Raw genomic sequence first — 19,147 nt, forward strand, 5'->3', positions numbered from 1 at the left:
TAATTCCCCTTTATTGCATACATTTGTATATGCAACGTAAATAGTGTAAAATAAATAAAATGTACAATATATAACATGAATTTATATGTATTTATTGGTATTTTATACTTTTTTCTTTTTTTTAATTTTTATTTAATTTTTATTTTTTAATTTTTGTATCAACCCAACCAGAACAAATTCCTCATATTGCGTGAACTATACCAGATTCTGATTCTGAACAATATATAAATATAATAATATCGACAATATAATAATATCAAACACACAAATATACAAACAAGTATTTGTTAAAACAAATATCGAGTGAAACTGATATCACCACTGGTATCGATATTTGACTCGAATCGCCCAATGGAGGTTATCAGCCAATTAGATGCGCTGGGGGGCGGGGCTTAGCGAAAACACGGAAGTTTGAAAAGCACTTCCAGCTGTGAGCCGCTAAATCCTGACGAGGTACTTATTAAGAGTATTTATCAGTTTTATATGACTTTATTAATATTATGTGTTACGCAGGGGATGTCGGAAGTACACGTTTATTGTATGTGATTTGACACGGACACCTGGCAGGTATCTGTTCATCTGTTCAAGCCTCTGTTAGCTAGTTAGCATGCTGCTAACGTGACAGACATGGAGCATGACATGGAGTCTGAGTGAGTATGGATACTAAATATTGCAGTGTGAATACTTTACTTTTTTTACTTTATGAATGAAAATATTTTATGACTGTGCTTCAGATGCCACATGGTGGTCGTTTGAGTGATGGACAGTCTTCAAAATGTCAAAAGGAAGAGTCACGAGTGCTGACAACACTGTACACTGTAAGGGCTGGATTCCAATAAGAGTTTGACTCGCCCTCCTTCCCCGAGCCACTTGTTATGACGTCATTGGATGTGGATGTGAGAGGAATGGAAATGATAAATGGAACGCACCTAAGCAGGTAGGTGTATCACTGTATTGCTCCTTACAAATAATGAGAAATGACTGTCTATTATTATTTTTATTATTATTGTGGTATTTTATTTTATTATTTAATTATTACATTAAAATAATAAAATTATTACTTAATTTTTTTATTTAAGTACCTTTTTTTTAGCTGTTTCAATTTTGTGCTGTATCATCAAATAGAATATTTACCTTCCTCATGTCATACATCTTTCAAACAAATTACTGTCATTACTGCCACCCCATGGATGTATTTTTCTTACAAAATTGCAGTGCATTCTGGGTATCTCTCAAGTGACTCGCTCGCTCAGCCCTCCAAAGGTAGATTTCACCAAGTTTACTCCAGCTTTTTGAGGGAAATGGAACGACACGTGAGGGCAAGTGCGGAGGGCAACTGTGTTGGATAATAAAAAAGTAATAAAAAAGAATAATATAAGAAGAATATGTATATTGTTGAGATGTCTGACTTGTGATTAACGATGACGATGAATATACCAGTAAGTACACCAGACTGGCGGAGATAGTCTTCCCATTTTAAAATTCCTTCACGCAGGTAGAAAAGGAAAAAAAAAATAACAAAAAAATAAACATTCACAAAATGGAGCTTAAAAAAAAAAAAATCCACAGCGGATTTATCCTTAACTCTTCATCTTTCTGCTTGAGCTGCCGCTCAGCGTAAACGTCTTATCTCGCCATTTCCACACGCGCTCATTGAAGAAGGGAATCCATTCCCGTACAGTGCTATTGTGTCAGTGTGCAAAATGAATATAAATTGCATCAATTTCCACTGATAAATGCAGCGACATTGTGCCGTGGATGCGGGATTAGTGTATAATTGGGAGGAAATGTCAGGGATATGTTACAATATGCAACGCCGCACTAAATATGCGTCTTGCTGGGACAACGCGTTCTGCCTCCCCAAAAAGCTCATGGAAACTTTGGATGGACTTGAGATGATTGACAGCTCTCGGTCGTCACTACGCCCACGCGTGATTGGAGGAAAAACATGTCCCGCTCCAGGATGGAATTGGACTAAGCACCTCACATGTCATCTTCTACAAACTATCACAGAATGTTTGCTGTATGTCGAGGAATGTTAACTATTGGTTTTTAATAGATTGTTGAGTGAGACTTCAAGAGTGCCAACTCGTAAAGTTGGCTTTCCCGCCTGTCACAACAAAAAATTAAGAGTTTGAACGACTGCACGACTTAAAGATATGCTAAGTATTAGCAAATTATTGTGGAGCAAAAACCTGGCTCGCTTTGTTTTGCTCAACCAAAACCAAAAGATACAAGTTGGCTTTTTGCAGTGCAATATACACTACCACTCAAAAGTTTGGGATCACTTGCAAATTTCTTTGTTTTCTAAAGAAAAACAAATTTTCAAAATTTCAATTTTCATTTCATAAGGCTAATAGATGATTAGAAAAGCCATCTAAAATAAAACTAAAATCTCCTACCATGCTGTTAACTACTCCCTTCAGAGAGCAGCACAAACTGGGTCTAACAAGGACAGAAAAACGATGCAGAACTGTGCAAGAAGACAGTGTTTTTCAAAGAAAAACACATTTTCATGCATTTCCCAAACTATTTTTTCCATTTCCTAAACAATAAAAATGAATGAGATGATTTTCAAAGAAGCATCTACATTTTAGCATAGAGGCCTACTATCAACAACTGTCAGTCCTCTGCATCAATCTCCTGGTATGGCTGCTAATCCAAGTTCATCATTTTATAAGGCTAATAGATGATTAGAAAAGCCATCTAAAAATCTAAACTAAAACTAAAATCTCTTACCATGCTGTTAACTACTCCCTTCAGAGAGCAGCACAAACTGGGTCTAACAAGGACAGAAAAACGCTGCAATAAATATCTGAGAGTGTGTAGTTTAACACAAATGTCTTTGTTTTCCTTATTTTCCACTTTTCATTTAGTCACTTATTTATTTTTTATCCTGTATTTGTTGTTTTAACTACTTTTAAAAATATAATTATAATTTATTAATACCAATCAAATGTATGATTTATTTGTTTTAAATTGCCCGGGTCATATTTTGAAACATTAATACACATAAATACATGTCCAAAGTGCATTTTATCATAGGATAAACAAAAGATAGTATTCTCTTTTGAATTTAAGTTGTGACACAGCAAAGAAAATGCCGTATCGATAGCGCCATCATAAATACCGCTAAATGTGGCTTATACTCAACTCCATTCTTCATCACGCACCACAAGTCAGACCAATAACGGGTTTCTATTTCCTTCCAGCAAGGACCTTATTCACTCGGAAACAATGATTCTTTCTCACTGTGTAAGCACAAGAACCCTATTGATCTTGACCAGAAGCTGCGAGGGTCAAGCGTCTGGTAACTATCTATTTTCACAGCAATCCACAGAGATTTTCTTGCTGGCTTTTTTCTCTTTTCAAGTGTGATTTATTTTTTATTTTATTATTAGTATTTTTTTTTTTACTGCAGTTTAATGGAGTCGCTACTTGACAACGCAGGTCGACTGTTGCCATAGCAACACGTAAGCCCATTTCTCCTCCAACGTTGTTTTGACAAAAGGTGTTTTTTTTGTTTTTTTTTAACCTCCTCCAAAATAAGAGTCTCCCTTTCACCTGGCTGCCGTTGAGTGAAGAGCGTCGCCATGACGAGCGGGAGCACCGAACCCCCGCCATAAATGCTCCTGATCTGTCCTTAAATTGCCAATTAGCTTTAATGAGCGTATTTATTTTAATGAGATGTGCTATTCGTTTTTGACGTGCGCACACATAAACACCGTCATAACCGCCACGCCACCGAGGACGCCCGGCTCTCCAACAGGTCAGCGACCTTCCAACCAATCAAGGTTGATTTGTTCCGCTATCGCCACCCTCCGCCCCCATATCCCAGTCCCCCCGTTCCCCTTTTTCCGCTTTGCTTAATTCTTTTCATTTATTTCTTTCCTCTTGACTGTCAGTCCATCTTATTCTAATGAAGCTTTGATTTCGGTGCGTTCTCAAGCATCCAAGCCGTAACGATCTGCCGCTGGCGGCCTCAATTAGATTAGCTGTGGGTGCAGGGATGGGGGGTGGGGGGGGGCATTAAATGCAGTCATGACTGACCTCATGCCGCATGCTTGATATTAATTGTCTTAATGGTTTTAATCCCTCTGAGTGCACAAGTCAGTTTGAGGGCTAAACTCTGCCAGCAGAACGTCAAAACTCTTGGAGGACGAAAGTCCCGCCATAATGCTGGACTTTGTTTTGGTAAGTTCCATGGAGTTCCATGCCGGAAAGAAGAAACATTCACTCGGAATTTGGGAAGTTGACTGGGTTAACTGTCCAGAACCGTACTGTACTGGACTCTATTCTACTGACCTGAAGTCTCGACGATCCTCATCCGGGATATCCCATCCGTCCATCCATTGACCTCAGTCCCTTTCTTGAGCTTATCAGGGTTCGGGTCACGGGGGTCATCGGTCGTGAAGTCCAGACCTCAACTCTTCTAGTTCCACTGGGAAAACACCAAGGCGTTCCCAGGCCAGCTGTGAGACAATCCCTTCAGCATGTCCTTGGTCTTGGTCCGGGATCTTCAGATGACTCTACCGTCAGCTCCTCCTAGATGATCAATCTCCCTCACCTTAGTCCAGACACCCTATGGAGGAAACTGATTTCAGTCTCTTGTATCCGTGATTTCGTTCTTTTCGGTGGCGACTCAAAGGTCATGACCGTAGGCGAATGTGGTAATATACTCATCAACGGGTAAATTGAGAGCTTTAACTTCTGGTTCAGGTCTCTCTTGACCACGACAGTGATTGGATTAACTGTTAGTTGAAATTGAAGTCTCTGTGGTCCTCATCCGGGATATCCTACCGTCTTTGTCTTAAACTACACAGTCTCAGATATTTGCGCAGCGTTTTTCTGTCCTTGTTAGACCCAGTTTGTGCTGCTCTCTGTAGGGAGTAGTTAACAGCATGGTAAGAGATTTTAGTTTTCGTTTTAGCTAATCTATTAGCCTTATAAAATGATGAACTTGGATTAGCAGCCATACCAGGAGATTGATGCAGAGGACTGACAGTTGTTGATAGTAGGCCTCTATGCAAAAATGTACATCCTTCTTTGAAAATCATCTAATTAATTTTTATTGTTTGGGAAATGGCTAAAAAATTTTTGTGAAATGAAAAAAAAAATTGTGAAATGTATGAAAATTTATTTTTTTTTGGAAAACAAAGAAATTTGCAAATGATCCCAAACTTTTGAGCGGTAGTGTATGTTGAATATTAATCTTAAATTACGCTGCAACATTAATCAAACCTCGTTTTTTTTCATATGCCTCAGTTTTTGTATGATTCATTCATTGTTAAAAAAAAAATTTGTACACTGCCTGGTTATTGTACAATATTGCACATCACAAAAACGAGTTTTATTTGAGTACTACGGAATGAAGTGTCCAATCAAAGCCAGCCTACTTGTTACTGACCCATCAACCATCCTCATTTATAATTATTTTCGGTTGTTTTCTCCACATAAAAGTATAATAGTTTTTTGCAAAATATATTGTTTTGGGTGTCGGGAACGCGGCTTAATTGGATTTATGTTAAATTATTCTCAGAATTTCTTCTTCATCTTTGAAAATAAAATTTTCGTAATATTTTGACATTCCCCAAAATATAAGTTCAACTTAAATTTTGTTCCCAAATGTTTTATTTACTGTTTATTTAAAATAAATAATAATAATAATAAATTTCCTTCTTTTTTTATACTATTATTGCTATAAAATTTGGACAATTTCAACTCTATGCTATTAAATTCCATTCCAATATTTTTTTGTCTGTCATAATATTGACTTGAAAAAAAATTTTTTTTTTCTTTTAGATTTCAACTCTATGCTAGTAAAATGACATAGATATTGAATGAAGTTTATTTTCATTTTTTCATGTTAGAAAAGTCTTCATTTTGTTGAATGCTTTCATAAAATTACAGTTCTTTTTTCCATTTGTGCTACTTTTTTTTAGTTTTTTTGTTGTTGTATTTTTTACATTTTTAAAATGTGCCCCAGTCCAATAAAAAAACAGCTTTTGTCCGCAAATGGCCCCTGGGCTGACTTTGGACACCGGTCACCTAACACGAAGTTAATTCGCTGCACTTGAATTGTCACCAGAAGTTAAATATAGTATATAGTAGAAGTATATCGGCCATTTTTTTTCTCCACATCTTTTACTCTCCCACCCTGGTAATGTCCATCCTGGATGTCCCGTCGAGGTTTTTCCCTCCGTGCTGTTCATTATTCTCCCCATTCCCGCTGTACCCATCCAACCTGGGTTTCTCCATCCTTGGTAGTCCTCATCCCGCTGTCCCGATCCTATTTCTCCTCTTCCCGGATCCTTGTTCTTCTGTTTGCTTCTTCATCCCTGGTGGGTTCATTAGTGTAAATCTCTCATGCTCAGATGAGCTGTAACGGCGCCCCCCCTACTAGCGGAGAGGTACTGTTCCACAAATGATCGACAAGACCTACGGAAGTTATTTCCACACATTCGTATTGTAGTTATATTTGATTTTAATATTAATATTCCTGACACGTGGATTCAAACGGGGTTCTGCAGATGTTTTGCGTTCCTACCGGAGGTGGCCAGCTGCAAGCCCCATTAGAATGGAGATAAAGATGGATGATGCGGTGGCTCCGGGGGCAGGGCCCGCCCCCCTCGTCCACAGGTGGTCGTCACGTGTAAAGACGGGCAGCTGTGGCGAAGACGTAAACATGCTGGTTTTTGTCCTCTTGGACACTCCGTAAAAGTTTGTAATAAAAAAACTAGGACATTACATCGATAAAACTACATGAACAAATGTGAATGTGTATATTTTAGTAAAGAGTACTTTTACGTAATGCTCAAATTTACTCGTCAAGGAAACGCCAGAAGCTCTCACTGTGATAATTACCCGGCTGTGATTAAGGGTTATCACTTTTTACACCCACACAATGATATAGGAAGGGGGGGGGGAAACATGACGGCGGAGTGAGGACGTACACGGAAACGGGCGATATCGTATAACGAGTACAACATCCGAAGTAGCTACAATCATGCTACAGCAACAAAATAAGGAAATAATAATGATTATTATTATTTTCCTTAGTCGATTAATCTGAAGCTTGTTTTTTATTCATCGACTAATTGGTTAGGGCTCGAACAGAGATATTTAAAATAAATAAATAAAAAATATATATTATTTTGCTTCTTTTTTTTATACTATTATTGCTATAAAATCTGGAATATTTCTACTCTATGCCACTAAATTCCATTTCAATATTTTTTTTATATGTCATAATATTGACTTGAAAAAAATAATGTTTTTTTCTTTTAGATTCCAACTCTATGCTAGTAAAATGAAAAGTTTATTTTCATAAAATTGTGACTTTTTCACATTAGAAAAGTGTTCATTTTGTTGAATGTTTTCGTAAAATTACAGTTCTTTTTTTTCCATTTGTGCTACTTTTTCATTTTTTTTTTATTTATTTTATTTTATTTTTTTTTACATTTTTAGAATGTGCACCAGGCCAATAAAAAAAACAGCCTTCATCCGCAATTGCTTTGTAAATTTTTGTAATATTTTGACATTCCCCAAAATATAAGTTCAAACTAAATTTTGTTCCCAAATTACTGTTTTATTTACTGTTTATTTAAAATAAATAATAATAATAATAATAAAAAATATTTTCCTTTTTTTTTATACTATTATTGCTATAAAATTTGGACAATTTCAACTCTATGCTATTAAATTCCATTCCAATATTTTTTTGTCTGTCATAATATTGACTTGAAAAAATTTTTTTTTTCTTTTAGATTTCAACTCTATGCTAGTAAAATGACATGGATATTGAATGAAGTTTATTTTCATAAAATTTTGACTTTTTTCACGTTAGAAAAGTCTTCATTTTGTTGAATGCTTTTGTAAAATTACATTTTTTTTTCCCATTTGTGCTACTTTTTTTTTGTATTTTTTTTTGTATTTTTTACATTTTTAAAATGTGCCCCAGTCCAATAAAAAAACAGCTTTTGTCCGCAAATGGCCCCTGGGCCGCACTTTGGACACCGGTCACCTAACACGAAGTTAATTCGCTGCACTTGAATTGTCACCAGAAGTTAAATATAGTATATAGTAGAAGTATATCGTAGAATATACACATCCCAGTGAAACCCATTACTGGACCGGACTGGGAGTAATGGGAGCTCATGGGAGCTTTGCTGGTCTTATCAGCCCCAACAGCCTCCCTGATGCTTCTTTGTGTGCCACTCATGTTAGGTTGTGACATCAGTCCCACCCCGACCCCCCCACCCTGACATTTCTTTACTTCGTCTCGCCCTGTGGAAACGGGTCAGCTGGCTTTGGAACCACCAGAAGGAGGCGGGGCCGCAACTGTGACAGAACCTTTTATGGAGCAGATTACCTGCAGGCCAACTATCCGTGGTTCCATATTCCATGCAGCATATCCACAGTGTGTGCTTGTGTGTGTGTGTGTGTGTGTGTGTGTGTGTGTGTACGGAGCCTCGGGGTGCTTGTGAACAAGGTTTCAAGATGGTGTCAGGGAAGCGGACCTGAGGGGACGAGCCCGGCTGCGGCAGCGCACATCCATCCATAAAGCGTCATGTTGACGTGTCGCTGGAGGTCAAAACAGTTGTCGTTTTTTTTTTTTTTATTTTATTTTTTTACGAGAAAACAAAAAAACGAAAAAAAAAAGGCGAGCAGAACACCCGCAGGCGGATTTATTTTACAGGATGGTTGATGTCCACCGTGGTTTGTTTACAGCTGCGGTGTGATGTGAATATTCATCACACCTCCTCCCTACAACAACCATACACTCCTAACTCAGACATAAAAAAAAAAAATACACTACGTGGTTATACTGCAAAGCGAGTTTAGTGTGTTAGCAAGGTGGAAAGATGGGCTCGCCTGCTCGGAAAAACCGCTATAGTACACTACCGCTCAAAAGTTTGGGATCACTTGCAAATTTCTTAGTTTTATGAAGAAAAACAAATTTTCATGCTGTTAACTACTCCCTTCAGAGAGCAGCGCAAACTTAGTCTAACAAGGACGCAAAAAAGCTACACAACTGTGCAAGAGGACAGTGTTTTCCAAAGAAAAACGCATTTTCATGCATTTCCCAAACATTTTTATCCACTTCCCAAACAATGAAAATGAATGAGATGATTTTGAAAGAAGGATGTACATTTTTGCATAGAGGCCTACTATCAACAACTGTCAGTCCTCTGCATCAATCTCCTGGTATGGCTGCTAATCCAAGTTCATCAATTTATAAGGCTAATAGATTATTAATAAACCCATTTAAAAATCTAAACTAAAACTAAAATCTCTTACCATGCTGTTAACTACTGCCTTCAGAGAGCAGCGCAAACTGGGTCTAACAAGGACAGAAAAACGCTGCACAACTGTGCAAGAAGACAGTGTTTTCCAAAGAAAAACACATGTTCATGCATTTCCCAAACATTTTTATCCATTTCACAAACAATGAAAATGAATGAGATGATTTTCAAAGAAGGATGTACATTTTAGCATAGAGGCCTACTATCAACAACTGTCAGTCCTCTGCATCAATCTCCTGGTATGGCTGCTAATCCAAGTTCATCATTTTATAAGGCTAATAGATGATTAATAAACCCATTTAAAAATCTAAACAAAAATCTCTTACCATGCTGTTAACTACTGCCTTCAGAGAGCAGCGCAAACTGGGTCTAACAAGGACACAAAAACGCTGCACAACTGTGCAAGAAGACAGTGTTTTCCAAAGAAAAAAACACATTTTCATGCATTTCCCAAACATTTTTATCCATTTCCCAAACAATGAAAATGAATCAGTTGATTTTCAAAGAAAATGTACATTTTTGCATAGAGGCCTACTATCAACAAGTTCATCATTTTATAAGGCTAATAGATGATTAGAAAAGCCATCTAAAAATCTAAACTAAAACTAAAATCTCTTACCATGCGGACGCCGTTTGAACGCCCGCACGTAGCCCAGATTAACATGTGCGTTTTGGAAACTTAATTACATGTCGGGTTGCGACGAAGACGGCGCACGATTTATGACGACTTACCGCCAGTCGCACTTAGCTCGGCCCGGCGCGCCGTAAATTGGCCGATTACTCACCCGCGCGGGCCTACATGACACACAATAATTGGCAAACGCAGATTTTACTTTTAGGATGATGTATCGATCGCGCTGCCCCCGAGTGCAACACCCGCGATTGAAATCCATAACGGACGTTTCCTGTTTATCTGTCTGCAAAGGTCACGGTGGGACTAGCAAGATGGAGAGGCTGGCGCTACGGAACGAAAAAAAAAACATGTGCTCTGCAGTTTGTATTTTCCACAATAACAAATAGAAGAAGTTGCAAAAACAAGAACATGTCCAACCTGAATACTACGATGCCAAAAGTGCCTCGAATCCGTCAATCATGGGACATGCCGCTAGCATTAAATGTGCTAGCATGAAAATGTGTTTTTCTTTGGAAAACACTCTCAGATATGTCTTCTTGCACAGTTGTGCAGCGTTTTTCTGTCCTTGTTAGACCCAGTTTGTGCTGCTGGAGCCTATCCCAGTTGTCTTCAGGCGAAAGGTGGAGTACACCCTGGACTGTTGGCCAGCCAATCACAGGGCACATATAGACAAACAACCATTCACACTCACATTCATACCTATGGACAATTTGGAGTCGCTAATTAACCTAGCATGTTTTTTTTGGAATGTGGGAGGAAACCGGAGTACCCGGAGAAAACCCACGCATGCACGGGGAGAACATGCAAACTCCACATGGAGATATCCGATTATGGAATTGAACTCGGGTCTCCTCGTTGTGAGGTCTGCGCTAACCACTTGTCCACCGTGCAGCCCAAGAATTGCGGATGATAGGCAAAATTCCACAAGAAGGTACAACACCCTGGACTGGCGTCCAGCCAATCACAGGGCACATATAGACAAACAACCATTCACACTCACATTCATACCTATGGACAATTTGGAGTCGCTAATTAACCTAGCATGTTTTTTTTTTTGGAATGTGGGAGGAAACCGGAGTACTCGGAGAAAACCCACGCATGCACAGGGAGAACATGCAAACTCCACACAGAGATGGCCGAGGGTGGAATCAAACCCTGGTCTCCTCCCACTCAACCGATAGTTTGCTAGCATAAATAGATGCATTATTTGGATTATTTCCCACCGGAATCATATCCGGATCACCGGATGATCGCTCCCCACAGTGGTTAGGAATCATCGTTTTACCAGGACGATGTGTCCCCGATCCATTATTTACTCCCCAGTATTTGTTCCGACAGGTGGTCCACTTCTGGTCCTGATGTGATCACCGCCGAGCTCGGTCCCCGCTGCGCTTCTCTTCCGAGTCCGGAGATGGATGAAAGGGGGGGGGGTCGGGGAAGCGGCGGCGGCAGAGGTCGTAACAGGTGGCAGCTTCGATTAAACCTTAAATGATGAAGAGGCGGGGACGACTCACCTGTCACGGCCTCCTTCGCCGCCGCCGCCGACCCGCACCGCTGTCCCGCGGAAACGCCTGAAGGACCGCCGGACAGGCTGATTCATGACCCCGCCTGCCGAGAGGCTCTCCAAACAGTTTAAGGGTAAAATATCATTTTTAAACCTCGCCATCGGTGTCCTCGGCTTTTTAACGCCTGTCACTACATTTTTTTTTTTCATCCTCTTCAGACTTCCTGCTTTACTCCGACATTTCTCAGCTCAGCGGACCGGCCGAGACGAAAGGTAGGAATGCACTTCCTGAATGTTTACTGCATGCATCCAATCAGATGCATCGGATTAGTGAGGATGCAAAAATATATATATATATGATAATGGTTTAATTTCATTTGAACATGCATCAGATTACAATTGAATGCATCCCATAATCAGTTCCCAGTTCCACATGTCCAAAAGGAGTAGGAAGAAACAAAGCTTATTAAATCCTACACCTCCATCTGGTACTTTTACAATCAGTAACTGTTACATTTGTTCACTTCCTGCTTTCCTAATATCATTGAAGTTATTATTATTTGTTTTAACTTTATTTTATAATTTTTAATATTTATTTTTAATGTTTATTATTTGTTTATTAAATTAAAGTATTAATAATTATTAATATTAATAATAATACTTTATTATTAATTATAATAGTAATTATTATTTATGTAATTTTTTTAAATTTTTTTGTCATTTTATTTTATTTTTTTATATTTTATATAAAAAAAGAAGATTCCGGAGAATAATAAAATTATAATAACATAAAAAAATGTAACATTACAACGCAGATATTTAAGTAGTATAGAAAATATGGCATTGCCAGTCAGAAATATACATGAAGTAAATCATCACTGGACTCCATTCATGTGAAATGTCCGATGCTCAACTCTTGGTTCTCGTCCCGGTAAGTACACAAACAATTTGGTCTCAATTTTTTTTATTTTTTCATGCTGTCAGCATTTGCGTGGGTCAAAGGTCGGGGAAAGTCTTTTCTAAAGTAGCAAAGTAGAGTGGAGGCAAAGTAAAAGTGCACTGATGTCGAGGTTGTTATTTTTGCGGCGACGGCGACGGCGATGGCGGCGGCACATCTGACACCGCGTGTGTCGTTACGTAAGGCAGTCAAGTCAGAGTAGAAGACATTTCAAGGTAATGAGAAGACAAACACACCTCTGCTGCGTTTGCGTTTGCCACCCTTTTATTTATCCGCCTGGCATCAAACATGCGCTCACATATAATTACACGCGTGTGGAAACTTTTGCTGAGTGCTTTTAAACTCTACTCCACATTTGATTTGCACTCTCGCACTGATTAGCCTACCCCCCCCCCGTTACGCCCCCCCCCCCCCCCGCCGTCTCGCCCCTGCTCCAGATTGTGTTCCGCCATTAGTCTGATAATACATAATTGCATTTTAAAGAGGTGATAGATTATATACTTGGCAAAAAAAAAAGGAGTACCGCCACTTCAATTTGTGACATAAATCTTTGTGTCGGCGCAATAAACGTGTCCTCGCATCCCGACAAATTCATTTCAATCAATTCCACCTGTCCTGTAAATCAAGGTCATCAATTATTATTTTGCCGCTTGCCTGCGGATTGCTGGCGTTTGATAGAAAATACAAGACTGAGTCGACTCGGCAGGTCATTGACCAATGGATGCCACCGGAGGGCGCTCATGTTTTCCCCCAGTTTTCTTGTCGATCGATTGCTTCCTGTGAAATGAAGGCGCCTGGTCATTATCGGCTTTTTACGACGTGGGCGTGCGCTGCTTGTTTTTTTCGAGCTGCGGTCTCAAAGTTTTGATGAGCTCGCTAACAACCGATGTCACTTTAATGCTTGTTCGCTCAGTTTTTTTGTATCACTCCCGTTTATTCTTTTTGTATTTTGAAGCTCTGCTTACTGTAATAATAATAATAATAATAATAATAATAATAATAATAATAATAATAATAATAATAATAATAATAATAATAATAATAATAATAATAATAATAATAATAATAAATAAAATAAAATAAATACAAAAAATACAATATCCAAACATTCAACACACAACACACAACAAAAATTAAATAAAAAATTAAATAATAAAATAAAACAATATCCAAACATTTATTCCGAGCTAAAACCAGGCTAAAAACCGGACGGGGTGCAGCAGTCAGGTATATAAAAAAAAAAGTTTTTTTTTTTTTTTTCGTAGAAGCTCCTTAAAATCCATCACTGCAAAATGTTCATCGGGGGTTTCAATCTGTGGCAATGTACTGTACTTGTGTACATATCAGGGGTTCCCCAAATTTTTTTTTTTTTTTTTTTTTTTGCACCACCGACCGGTGGGATTTGGGTCTTTTTTTCCCACGGACCGGCAAAATAAATGAATAAATAAATAAATATAAATAATATATATACTATATGAAACAATAAATAAATAAATATTATATATATATATAACAATAAATACAATAATACAAAAATAAATAAATAATAATACATTATATATATATAAATTTTATTATTATTATTAATTATTTATATATATATATAAATAAATAAATAATATTTATCAGTGGGAGTGGCCTGAGTGACGAGACGGTCCCATCAAGGTGTGATGGGAGACAGCGAGTCGTTAATAATTGATTTATTATTTCCGCGCGGCCCGGTAGCAAATGCGCCACGGAACCGGTACCTGTCCCCGGCCCGGCGGTTGGGCACCCCTTGGTGTACATAACTACTAGCTACGTAGCATTAATTATGCAGTGTATACACTTCATGTACATTCTACGTTCCATCAACGATTACATAAAGGCATTTTCTCTGTGAATCGCGAGGGGGATTCATGTCAGCTGACTGATGTCATGTGACATGTAGAAAGGGCTTTTTTTATGATGTGGGATTTACAAAAAGTTGTGGCAGCATGGCGTTCTGTTGTGATCGATGACATGTTGGTACCCTGCTGGTAATTATTATTATTATTTTTATTTTATATTATTTTTTATTTTATTTTTATTTATTATTTTATTTATTTTTTTATTTTATATTTTTTATTTTATTTTATTTTTTATTTCATTATTTATTTATTATTATTTATTTTTATTTTTATATTATTATTATTATTATTCCTGATGGTAATGGTTGTATTTGATGTGAGGGTTTTTTCCATGCCGTGATTGGATACAGAAAACTCAATATTGGCTAAAAGGTGCGCTTCCGGTGAAGTGCCAAAGATCAGGCGGCCATTTTTCCACCTGGGATGTTTCAGCATGCGAGGTTAATGCACGGGAAGTGGATTTATCAAACGCGGGAAGAGGATAAGTTGATTTGGTGCGCTGGATTGATGGCGGCTTAATGCCGGCTTCTTTTTTTTTCCTCCGCACGCTCAAACGACTCAGCTTCCAGACCGCCATTTATCACCTTGTCTTGCTCCAATTATTAGGGATGGGGGGGGGCACTCGGAATCCAACCAATTGACTGTGAATATATGTGTGTGTGTGTGTTTGTGTAACATTTGCAAAATGTCTCTGACCTACTATAAAAGCAAACACGCTAATCAAAGCCGGCATTCACAATAAACTCGCTAATTTCCTTTTTAGTTTGCACGACACAACACGGCAAACTGTTTGACTTTCCCGGAATAATTTGTGTCATCAGTAAATGTCTTTTACTCGGGAGATGTTACTTAGTCTTTGTTTTTTTTTTCTCTTCACAGGCGCCGTAGATGAGAGGAAATATTAGCTTTGCTGGAGGAAAATAGCGTTGTGTAGGACTTCAGGGCATGCATTAATTAACACACTTGTGTACTTAGTGCACTTAGTGCACTTAGTGCATGAGTTTCAAATGTTTAAATAACAGTGTTGGTCCGTAGACTCACCTGACAACAGTTTGCTTACCTTTTGCACATTCGGTGCGCCAAAGAAAAGGAAAGCCATCAATCATCATTGAAGTGAAAGGCTGTCCAAAATGAGACAGAGGTCATAAAAGTGGCGTATCTAGAAACTACACTATCGCTCAAAAGTTTGGGATCATCTTGCAAATTTTTGTTTTCCAAAAAAAAAAATTTGCTTTTCAAAAAAATAAAAAATTTCCATTTCACAAACATTTTTATCCATTTCACAAACAACGAAAATTAATATCTTAACTAAAACTAAAATCTCCTACCATGCTGTTAACTACTCCCTTCAGAGAGCAGCACAAACTGGGTCCAACAATGACAGAAAAACGCTGCATATTTGAGGTTGTAGTGTAAGACAAATGTCTTTGTTTTTCAAAGAAAAACAAATTTTCATGCATTTTGCAAACAATTTTTTCTATTTCACAAACAATGAAAACGAATCAGATAATTTTCAAAGAAGGATGTACATTTTTGCATAATATAAAGTATAACAAACAAACCAAACAATGAATGAAGTTGTAATTTTAGTAAAACGAGGTAGTGGAAAAATTATCATGTGATAAGAATTAAGTGTAAAATATTATCTAATAAAGACATACACTACCGCTCAAAATTTTGGGATCACTTGTAAATTTCTTTGTTTTTCAAAGACAAAAAATCTTGCATTTCACAAATGTTTTTTTTTCCATTTTTCATTTCTCCAATTTATAAGGCTAATAGATGATTAGAAAAGCCATCTAAAAATCCAAAGTAAAACTAAAATCTCTTACCATGCTGTTAACTACTCCCGTCAGAGAGCAGCACAAACTGGGTCTAACAAGGACAGAAAAACGCTGCATATTTGACTGTGTAGTTTAGGGCAAATGTCTTTGTTTTCCAAAGAAAAACTAATTTTCATGCATTTTGTGAACAATTTTTTTCCATTTCACAAACATTTTTATCCATTTCCCAAACAATGAAAATGAATGATATGATTTTCAAAGAAGGATGTACATTTTTGCATAGAGGCCTACTATCAACAACTGTCAGTCCTCTGCATCAATCTCCTGGTATGGCTGCTAATCCAAGTTCATCATTTTATAAGGCTAATAGATTAGCTAAAACTAAAACTAAAATCTCTTACCATGCTGTTAACTACTCCCTTCAGAGAGCAGCACAAACTGGGTCTAACAAGGACACAAAAACGATGCAGAACTGTGCAAGAAGACATATCTGAGAGTGAATGCATTTTCATGCATTTCACAAACAATGAAAATAAATGAGATCAGGACCGTTAACTACTCAGCACAAACTGGGTCTAACAAGGACAGAAAAACGCCGCACAAATATCTGAGAGTGTGTAGTTTAAGACAAAGACGCCTCACAGGTCGTCACCTGCGCTAAATAGTACCCGTCAAAAACACCAGTGTCAGTATCAACAGTGAAGCGACGACTTCAGGATGCTGGACCCACCTTCACCCTGGCGGTTTTGTTGAGACCGCTACTCAAGCGTGACCCGTGACGCTAAATCTCCACGGTACTCATCGGTAAAAAACCGAGGACCTCCTGTACTGTGCTCGTTTTTACTCGGACTGGATTAGTCTGAAGCTATTTTACGGGGGTTGGTGTCTCGTCGGCCATGTTGCCGTCTCACACGGGGGCGCGTCTTTGTGCGTTTGTGGCTGTGTTTCAACGCCGCTCTTCAGCCGCTTGTGAGCCCATGATGCAGCATGCCGGCAGAATGCGATAATCTTTTTTTTTTTTTTTTTTTTTTTTAGCAGGAGGATAATCCCTCCCATTGCGACTATAATCGAGCAGACATCTTGTCCTCTGCTGACCTGCGAGCCTCCCTCTGCTCCACTTGAGCTCTTCCAGTGGCAGGCGATCAGCAAGGCCGCAGGCGTATCAATCGCTAAATCCCCTTGAAATGGAGTCAGAAATGAGGAAAACAGCACGTTTGCTGTGAGTCGTCGTCGGCGGCGGCGGCGGCGGTGGCGGTGGGAGTGGGGAGAAGAACGGCTACTATCTGAAAAGGTGCAAAGCAGAGAGGGAGTCGTCAATTCGAGCTAGCTAGCCGTGAGAAACAATGGCATTTTAATTGTTTCCTTGGGGATTTAGCGCTAGCTGGGGGATTTTCGCACTGCCCCCGCCTTCATTATGGCGCCTTTTTTTCCCCCCCCTCAAAACAATTTCTGGCACTTGTTGACGTGGGCACAATGCCTCCATCTCCACCTCCTTTCTCCTCTTCTTCCCGCTCGCCCACCACCGTCTCCCTCCCTCGCTTGTTCGCTCCGCTTGGCACAGATGGGCCAATCCAGCAGATGTTTTATCAGGATTTTTTTTTTTTTTTTAACTCTTTTCCAGCCTTCCTGTCTATTCCCGTTTCCTCTCCTTGCGCTCGTTCTCCTCACTCGCTGCCGAATGGATTTAGGTTGCGGAGTTAATGAGGTGATTTGCATCTGTCCAAAGCTGTTTGCTGTTGATTGTTTTGAGCGGAAAACAACAGGAAAGAGACAGGGAAAAAAAACTAGTTTTCCATTTTCCGTCTAAAATGTACAAAATGCTATTCTCATTTGCTTTGGAGAATGCAAAATCTATCTTTTTTTTTTTTTTCCAGGTAAACACTTTGTAGAAGTCGGATAATAAATCTAAAACAGGATTCCAACAACACAAGTCATGTTGGTGATCCGTGCCGTGCCGTGCCATTCCGTGCCGGGCTTGGCTTGGGGAAAAAAGTTCCAGGCATCGTATCACGAAAAGAAAAAGACATACTAACTCAACTATCGGGCTGCACGGTGGTCGAGTGGTTAGCGCTCAGACCTCACAGATAGAAGACCCGAGTTCAATTCCACTCTCTGCCATCTCTGTGTGGAGTTTGCATGTTCTCCTTGTGCATGCGTAGGTTTTTTCCGGGTACTCCGGTTTCCTCCCACATTCCAAAAAAAAAACAACATGCTAGGTTAATTAGCATGTTTTTGCAGGTTAATTGTGGAATTTTGCCCATCATCCGCAATTCTTGGGCTGCACGGTGGTCGAGTGGTTAGCGTGCAGGCCTCACAGCTAGGAAACCCGAGTTCAATTCCACTCTCAGCCATCTCTGTGTGGAGTTTGCATGTTCTCCCCGTGCATGCGTGGGTTTTCTCTGGGTACTCCGGTTTCTTCCCACATTCCAAAAACATGCTAGGTTAATTAGCGACTCCAAATTGTCCATAGGTATGAATGTGAGTGTGAATGGTTGTTTGTCTATATGTGCCCTGGGATTGGCTGGCCACCAGTCCAGGGTGTTGTACCTTTTTGTGGAATTTTGCCCATCATCCACAATTCTTGGGCTGCACGGTGGACGAGTGGTTAGCGCGCAGACCTCACAGCTAGGAGACCCGAGTTCAATTCCACCCTCGTTGAGGATAAGCGGTAGAAAATGAATGAATGAATGTATGAATGATGCTGAGAGTGCAGATTCAGGAAGAAGTCTTGTATTTTGATCTGACAAATCTTAAGTAAATTTGATCAATGGTCTTCCTGCCTTATAGACAAACATGACTAAATTGAGGGCTAAATGTAGGCCTCACAGCTAGGAGACCCGAGTTCAATTCCACCATCGGCCATCTCTGTGTGGAGTTTGCATGTTCTCCCCGTGCATGCGTAGGTTTTTTCCGGGTACTCCGGTTTCCTCCCACATTCCGAAAAAAAAAAAAACATGCTAGGTTAATTAGCGACTCCAAATTGTCCATAGGTATGAATGTGAGTGTGAATGGTTGTTTGTCTATATGTGCCCTGTGATTGGCTGGCCACCAGTCCAGGGTGTTGTACCTTCTT

General features: G+C 39.0%; 2 long non-coding RNA genes across 2 annotated transcripts in view; both read left to right on the forward strand.

Moving 5' to 3' along the window:
* Positions 1 to 291: 291 nt before the first annotated feature.
* LOC131111471 (uncharacterized) lies at positions 292 to 2,131 on the forward strand. The gene is made up of 4 exons (XR_009121188.2): positions 292 to 453; positions 514 to 650; positions 735 to 937; positions 1,216 to 2,131. It is a non-coding gene; the product is annotated as an uncharacterized LOC131111471 (long non-coding RNA).
* Positions 2,132 to 11,299: 9,168 nt separating this feature from the next.
* LOC144894901 (uncharacterized) overlaps positions 11,300 to 19,147 on the forward strand; it is a 93,710-nt gene continuing 85,862 nt past the window's right edge. The window contains exons 1-2 of the long non-coding RNA XR_013625440.1: positions 11,300 to 11,577; positions 11,663 to 11,716. This is a non-coding gene — a long non-coding RNA (uncharacterized LOC144894901). The remainder of the gene's footprint in view (positions 11,578 to 11,662; positions 11,717 to 19,147) is intronic.

This window comes from Doryrhamphus excisus, linkage group LG23 (genome assembly GCF_037039965.1).
Source record: "Doryrhamphus excisus strain RoL-2023G ecotype Guam linkage group LG23, RoL_Dexc_Guam_v1.1, whole genome shotgun sequence".
NCBI classification, from domain to species: domain Eukaryota; kingdom Metazoa; phylum Chordata; class Actinopteri; order Syngnathiformes; family Syngnathidae; genus Doryrhamphus; species Doryrhamphus excisus.